Genomic DNA, 8059 nt, shown 5'->3' on the forward strand with positions numbered 1-8059 from the left:
GCTAGCTTTATTTATTTTTTATTTTTTATTTTTTAAGATTTATTCATTCTTCAGAGACAGAGAGAGACAGAGTATGGGTCAGGGAGGGGCAGAGAGAAAGGGAAACACACAATCCGAAGCAGGGTCCAGGTTCTGAGGTGTCAGCACAGAGCCGAACATGGGGCTCGAACTCATCAACTGTAAGACCATGACCTGAGCTGAAGTCGGACGCTTAACTGACTGGGCCACTCAGGCGCCCCTTAGGCAACAGCTTTTAAAGAATCCAAATATATAGGGTCCTGTGGGACCACAAGTATAAGCTCTGCTGGCCATCAGAACTCTTAAAAGATCAGAACAATATTATCAACTTTTATGACTTAGGTGACCTTTGTATAACAGTATACTCAACATTTGCAGAATATATTTTCCTTTCAACTACACATGGTACAGTCCCCAAGACTGGCCCCAAAAAGTCTCAATACATTTGAAAGGACCAACATCATCTAGAGTAAGTTCTCTGACTACAACTGAATTAAATTAGAAATAAAAGAACGAAATCTAAAAGCACACTCCTAAATAATCCATGGATCATAGAAAAAAAATCATAAAGAAAGTTAGAAAATATTTTGAACTAAATGACAGTACAAATACAATACATCAAAATACGTAGGACACAGATAATGTAGCATTAAAAGAAAATATGTAATTATAATGCTTATATATCAGAAAATAATGGCCTCCATTCAATGACCTAAAATTCCATCTTAAAAAGTTAGAAAAAGAAGAGCATTGTAAAGCCAAAGTGAAGAGATGGGACAGAATAATAAAGATAATACCAGTTATAAATGAAATTGAAAACAGATAACCAATAGAGAAAATTAACAAAGATGGCTAATGGCTATGGATTTCTTTCTGGAGGAAAGAACATGTTCTAAAATTAGATAGTGTTCATATTGTATATTTCTGCAAGTACCCTAAAAACATTAATTGCACATTAAAAAAATTTTTTTAACGTTTATTTTTGAGAGAGACAGAGCGCGAGCAGGGGAGGGGCAGAGAAAGAGAGAGACAGAATCTGAAGCAGGCTCCAGGCTCTGAGCTGTCAGCACAGAGCCCCATGTGGGGCTCAAACTCACCAACCTCAAGATGGTGACCTGAGCTGAAGTCAGACCCTAACCAACTGAGCCACCCAGGTGCCCCTTAATTGCATATTTTAAATAGGTAAAAAGCATGCTATGTGGCTTATATCTCAACTAAAGCTTTTTTAAATTGGTTATGGTTACTAGAAAAGATCAAAAAATACAATAAACTCATAGATTTCTCAAAGAAAGGAGAGAAATTACTAACATCAGCAACGAAAGGGATTATAAACATAGATCCCACAGCCATAAAATAATGCTAATGGATTTGACACATAGATGAAATAGACAAGTTCCTTACAAAATGATACTTAACAAAACTGACGCTTTTTTAAAGTTTATTTTGAGAGAGAAAGAGAGAGAGCGAGTGAGCACAAGTGTGCGTGTGCTAGCAAGTGGGCGAGGGGCAGAGAGAGTGGAAGAGAGAGAATCCCAAGTAAATGAATTCATTATTAGAAATTTTCCACAAAAAAATCTGAGACCTATTTCAAAACCTCTCAAACATTTGAGGAAGAAACAAAGCCAATCTTGCTGAAACTCCTAGAAATGAGGAGGAAACATTGCTTCTTGACATGTGTGTGTGTGTGTGCGTGTGCGTGTGTGTGTGTGTGTTTAATTTTAGAGAGAGAGCATGAGTAAGGGAGAGGGGCAGAGGGAGGGAGGGAGCGGGAGAGAGAGAGAGAGAGAGAGAGAGAAAGAGAGAAAGAGAGAAAGAGAGAGAGAGAGAGAGAGAGAGAGAGAGAGAGAGAATCCCAAGCAGGCCCCACACTTAACATAGAGTTCAGTGTGGGACTGGATCCCACAGATCATGACCTGAGCGGAAATCGAGAGTTGGACGCTCAACAGACTGAGGCGCCTGGGGGCCCCCACATCTTGACATGTTATGAGACTAGGGTAAAACTAACACCAAAACCAGGCAAAGACATTACAACAAAAGAAGACTATCAAGTAATGTTCTTCATGAACAGGAAGACTCTCAAAAATATTAGCGAAACAGGGGCACCTGGGTGGCTCAGTCGGTTAAGCGTCTGACTTTGGCTTAGGTCGTGATCTCACGGTCTGTGAGTTCGAGCCCCGCATCGGGCTCTATGCTGACAGCTCCGAGCCTGGATCCTGCTTTGGATTTTGTGTCTCCCCCTCTCTCTGCCCTTCCCTGGCTCATGCTCTCTCTGTCTCTCAACAGTAAATAAACGTTAAAAAAAAATATTAGCGAAACAAATCCAATAATATATAAAAAGTGTAATACGGAACGACCATGTAAGATTTAGCTCATAAAATCAAGGTATAAATACAACTTAACAAAATTTTTTTTTAATGTTTATTTTTGAGAGAGAGAGAGAGAGACAGACAGAGTGTGAGTCAGGGAGGGGCAGAGAGAGGGAGCCACAGAATCCAAAGCAGGCTCCAGGCTCCAAGCTGTTAGCACAGAGTCCGACGTGGGGCTCGAACCCACAAACCGTGAGATCGTGACCTGAGCCAAAGTTAGATGTTTAATGGACTGAGCCACCCAGGTACCCCTGGTAGGTATATATAACTTTTGAAAATCAATCTAAACCATTCACAGTTTAACAGTAATATTCTAGATCTTGACAGAACTTTGGGTTACACAAATGTTGTATTTGTCAAACACTTAACATGGCTGCATTTCCTTTCATGTAAGTTTTGCTTCACATTTTAAAAAATCCTATAAACAAGTACTAAAGTCTAGTTAATGCTATGCATACTGAATTCTTTAGGGTAAAGTTTACTAACGTCCACAGCTTACTTTGAAATGCATTACAATTTTTTTTAGATTACTAGAGAGATATATGAATGGATATTTTTACTTTGAAATGCATTAAAATTTTTTTTAGATTACTAGAGAGATATATGGATAGATATTTGATAGAGCAAATATAGTAAAATGTAAAGGGTAGAATGTATGACTTATCTACGGGAGTTTAGGTATGTTTGAAACTTATTATAACAATATGCTAGGAAAAAAGAATGACATAAATCTTTAAAAATACTATTGAGAGATATAGAATAATGCTTGCATGATTCATAAGGCATACCATGTTTTTGAGTAGGAAAACACACTGCATAAACACATCGCTTTTCTCAAAGTAAGAGATAACTAGCAAAGTGGATTCTATAATCCATATTTTAAAAAGCGGGGCACCTGGTCATGATCTCACGGTTCATCGGTTCGAGCCCCGTAGTGGGCTCTCTCTGCTGTCAGCATAGATCCTCTGTCTCCTTCTCTCTCTGCCCTTCCCCCTTTCACTCTCTCTCGAAAAAAATAAATAAACATTTTTTTAAGTAAAAAAAAAAGGAGGAGGAGGAAGAGGAGAACTAATCTTAACAAATATTCAAACACATTATAAGCTTTTTAATAATTTAAAGCGTATGATTCTGGCTCATGGGCAGCTCAATAGCATAGAATACACAATTGAGCTATATATGCAAATAGACACAGGAGATTTTCTTTTTTATGATACATTGCCATGTTTGTGGATAGAAATCAATTATTCAATATATGGTTCGGTGTCCCCTGGGTAAATGTCTGGAAAAAAATTAGGTTAGATCTCTTCCTCATGCTTTATTATTATTTTTAATGTTATTTCCTTTGAGAGAGTATGTGCACGTGTGGGGCAGGGGCGCAGAGAGAGAGAGAGAGAGAGAGAGAGAATCCCAAGCAGGCTCCATGCCACCAGCACACAGCTGAACATGGGGCTCGATGACACGAACCATGAGACCATGACCTGAGCCAAAATCCAGAGTTGGATGCTTAACAGACTGAGCCCCCCAGGTGCCCCTCTTCCTTACACTTTAAACCAAAATAAATTAATTCCACATGTAGCAAATATTTAAAAATAATCAAGTCATAAATATTCCAGAAGAAACTATGGAATGTTTTTCAGTAATTACAGGGTAGAGAAGGCTCGTAGTAGTAACACAAAACCTAGAGGTCACCAAAAAAAAGATCATTAACATACTACATTAAAATAAAGTCCATGGTAAGGAACACAGTAAACAAAGTCAAAAGAAATAGAAAAATATTTTTAAAAATTTTTAAATATTTGTAACACATCATAAATGGCCATTTCACGTTATAAATGGCTTGCGTTCACACATGAAGAAAGCTTAAAAACTCAGGAGAAAATTAAGCGAAGGATTCCAATAGACAAGATAGAAACAGACTGAGTAAAGGAATGGAAATGAATGATTTTAAGGTGTCCTCAGAACTTGCTCTATGATCTCTTCCAGATTTACTGCTGATGCCCAATACCACTTGGATAGATATTTCCTAGCGTAGTTCTTTGCTTTGGGCTTCCACTTAAAATTGGGTCTAAATCCAAATGTCGGCCAGTGCCTAGAACTGTGCTGTTCAAGCGGGCAACCACTATCCCCTATGTAACTATTTATATTTAATAGTTATTTTTAGTCACATGTGGCTAGGGGCTTCTGTATTGGATAATGCAGACATAGAACATTTGATTATCGCAGAAACTTCTACGGAGTTCTTTTTGTTTTTTGTTTTTTAATTTTAAAACACGGAAGCTCCACGAATTCGCGTGTCATCCTTGGCGGGGGCCTTGCCGACCTTCTCTGTATCGTTCCAGTGTTAGTATATGTGCTGCCCAGGTGAGCAAGGAGCACGAACAGTTCTGATGTAGAGCCCAAACTGCAGAATCTTGCTTACTACACCTAATACGTGTCAGATTCCCTGGAGAAGTTTATTAAAAATATCAACTTCCATCTCACACGTAAACGGCACGCCGCTGTTTAAAACCTGCCAATCGTTCTTTATCGCTTAGATCAAGGGTAGACAAATTATGACCCCTGGGTCAAATCTAGCCCATTGCCTTTTTTTTTTTTTTTTTTGCCTGTAAGATTCTACTGGAACGCAGCCATGACTATTCATTTACTTATTATTCGTTGCTGCTTTTGAACCCAAGGGTAGAATTGAGGCAGAAATGAGTAATTGCAAGACAGAAGGTAGGGTCAACAAAGCTCTATTCGCTATCTGGCCCTTTGCAAAACAAAACAAAACAAAACAAAACAAAAAACAAAACACCAACACAAAAAACGGTTGTTGATCCTTGACTTACAGGATAAAGTCTAAACGTTGGCCTGACCTGCACAGGTAGTATCTAAGATCTTACAAAATTTAGCCACTGCCTCTCGTTTCGTGTCATGACCCAGCAATAACTAACCCATTTTGGTATCTTAGTACTTTCCTCTGTGCCCTATTTATACCATGTCTCTTATGTAGTGTCCAACCTCCTGACTTTCCTTCTGTCCTACACCACAAGGATTAGGGGGGAAAAAAGGGAAAAGGAGGGTGCCTTGGCTGGCTCAGTCGGTAGAGCATGTGCCTTGATCTCTGGGTTGTGAGTTCAAGCCCCATGTCGGGTGTAGAGATTACAAAATTAAATTTTAAAAAATTAAAAAAAAATTTAAAGGAATTTTTTAAAGAATTAAAAAAATGTTTAAAGGAAAAAGAACAAAAGGAAAACCATACTCTTTCATGTCTTCAGTCTCTGACCACTAATTTTCGTGGCCCATGCCAATTGTTATGGACGAAGAAAGTGGGTTCCTTACCAGGACAGATCCAGAGTCTTAATTTTTTTTAGGCATCTCTGCTTTTCTACATATATGATGAAATGTACTTTGTCTATCACTTCCATACATACTTTGGTCACATCTTTACCACAGTAATGCAATTGCCTGGTTACACGCCTACTTCCCTCAACAGACTTGGAGCTCCTGAAGGAAGGAAGCCTGCCATTCATCTCTGACTCCATAGCGAGTACAAGCCCAGCACCGAGTCAATGCTCAGAGAACACCCACCGAAATAAACCTCAGTCCCCAGTAAGCAGTCATTTTCTGGAATGAGAAACTGGAGGGAAGAAGTGGAGGGGCTACCTGTTCATCCTTTTTCTCTTCTCCTGTGAAGCTAACATCTAATTTCTGGTGCCCTCAAGGCATAGCAAAAAGTCTTTTTAAATTAGCATATTATTGACTTCCTTTTATCATGTTTGCTTAATCTGGTTTAATAATATTTTAATTATTTGTTGGGGAGATTCACATCTTAAGGTAACTATTCTGTCAAGCACAAGTTTAAAAGTCTAATATACAGGAGAGACTGAGGGTGTTTGTATGTCTAATATGTTACTAATGGAATACAAATAACTAATGTGATTCCAAATTACCTTTGGAGTTTGGATCAGACGTGGCTGGTAAATGAGGTTTTCGTATGAGGTTCATGTATTAAGAATTTCCATGTAGTATCTATCCCTGTGTTTTTATAGGACTGTGAGTCCTGTACTTTTGTTCTGAGTATTCAGGACGCCAACGCAGAATACACCGATTGCCATCTCTTGTGTGCAAGAAGCGGGAAGACGGTTTGGGGAAGATTTGTCCAGTTGGATTGACTGGAGACTGGAAGGGCAAGTTTTCAAGTTGGCAATCCTGGAATCCTTAAAACACACGTCTCACACACATTGCCGAACCGTGCACTGGGCTTAAGTCTACAACATTCACTCCATAGTACTGAATTCAGCCATCCAGAATCAACTTCGGCTGGTCCGTGTTGTCATATCTGCATACGTAATCGGAAGCGCGTCTTCATCCAAAGAGAAAGCATTTCCGCCCCCGAGGAATCGGAACGGAGATGCTCAGCGCCAGAACAGCTTTGTCTTGAGACCCTGTTCTCACACGCCGGTGCAAGAACAAAATTGCTACACTTTAAGTGGTGGCTTTGATTTTTAATTCCCTTGAATTTCTTCCTTTCCTCGAGTCAATCAAGGCTGTTTTAGACACTTACCGCACATACAAACGTGAACAAAATGAAGCGAAAAGAATAGCGACTCTCTGGCAACTTTGATCGATTCCCACGAGGGGAACTCAATATGGAAAAAGTCAAACCACTTGGGGGGCCATTTAACCACGTACCCTTCAGGGCTGAGCTCAGACTGTCCCATCGGTTTTGCTGTGAAGGCCTACTCAGTTTCGTTGCTCATGCTGGACTTGGTCACACATCATGTTGCGTTTTCCTCCATTTGTTGTTTAATTATATAATGGAGGAGAGAAAAAAGTGTTATTTTTTTTTAATTTTTTTTTTTAATGTTTTATTTATTTTTGAGACAGGGAGAGACAGAGCATGAACGGGGGAGGGTCAGAGAGAGGGAGACACAGAATCTGAAACAGGCTCCAGACTCTGAGCTGTCAGCACAGAGCCCGACGCGGGGCTCGAACTCACGGACCGCGAGATCACGACCTGAGCCAAAGTCGGCCGCTTAACCGACTGAGCCACCCAGGCGCCCCGAAAAAAGTAGATTTTTAAAGTTGATCAGCTGGCCTCTTCTTAGGAGTATATTGCTTTTATCTGGGAAAATAACTTGATGGTTACCTAATGCGTGAAAAATAAAGTACTCTCCTGCAGTCCCCAGCCACCTTACACTTGGGAATGGGCTAGCGTGAGAGACATTTAAAAAGCCAGAACATACTATCTAATAAAACGGGAGGAGTTGTTGTTATCCTGGAAAAATCTGAACATGCTAGAGTCAAAGTGTTGATAATGAAGAGGGGCAAGAGGGACAGAGAGGGTTTAGCAACAAGACAGGAAAACAGGGATCCTGGGGAGCAAAGTCGTCAAGTGCAAAGTCTGTTATCATCGCGGCGCCCGGGTGGCTCAGTCGGTTTTAAGCTTCCAGCTTCGGCTCAGGTCATGATCTCAGGGTTTGTGAGTTCGAGCCCCACGCTGGGCTCTGCGTTGACAGTGCAAAGCTTGATTCAGATTCTGTCTCCCTCTTCCTCTCTGCCCCTCCCAGACATGCGTGCGTGCACTTGTGCTCGCTCTCTCTCTCTCTCTCAAAAATAAATCGATATTTTTATAAAAAGTTTGTTATCATCAGAATGGCTCTGGCACTTAAAGAACAGAAATGCCTAATTCA

The 8059-nt window shown here is 40.1% G+C and overlaps 1 pseudogene; it reads right to left on the bottom strand.

Annotated features, from left to right (window-relative positions):
* Positions 1 to 4647: 4647 nt before the first annotated feature.
* On the bottom strand, positions 4648 to 4760 carry LOC122235591 (annotated as a pseudogene).
* Between the last annotated feature and the right edge of the window lie 3299 nt (positions 4761 to 8059).

Source organism: Panthera tigris, chromosome X (assembly GCF_018350195.1).
Source record: "Panthera tigris isolate Pti1 chromosome X, P.tigris_Pti1_mat1.1, whole genome shotgun sequence".
NCBI classification, from domain to species: Eukaryota; Metazoa; Chordata; class Mammalia; order Carnivora; family Felidae; genus Panthera; species Panthera tigris.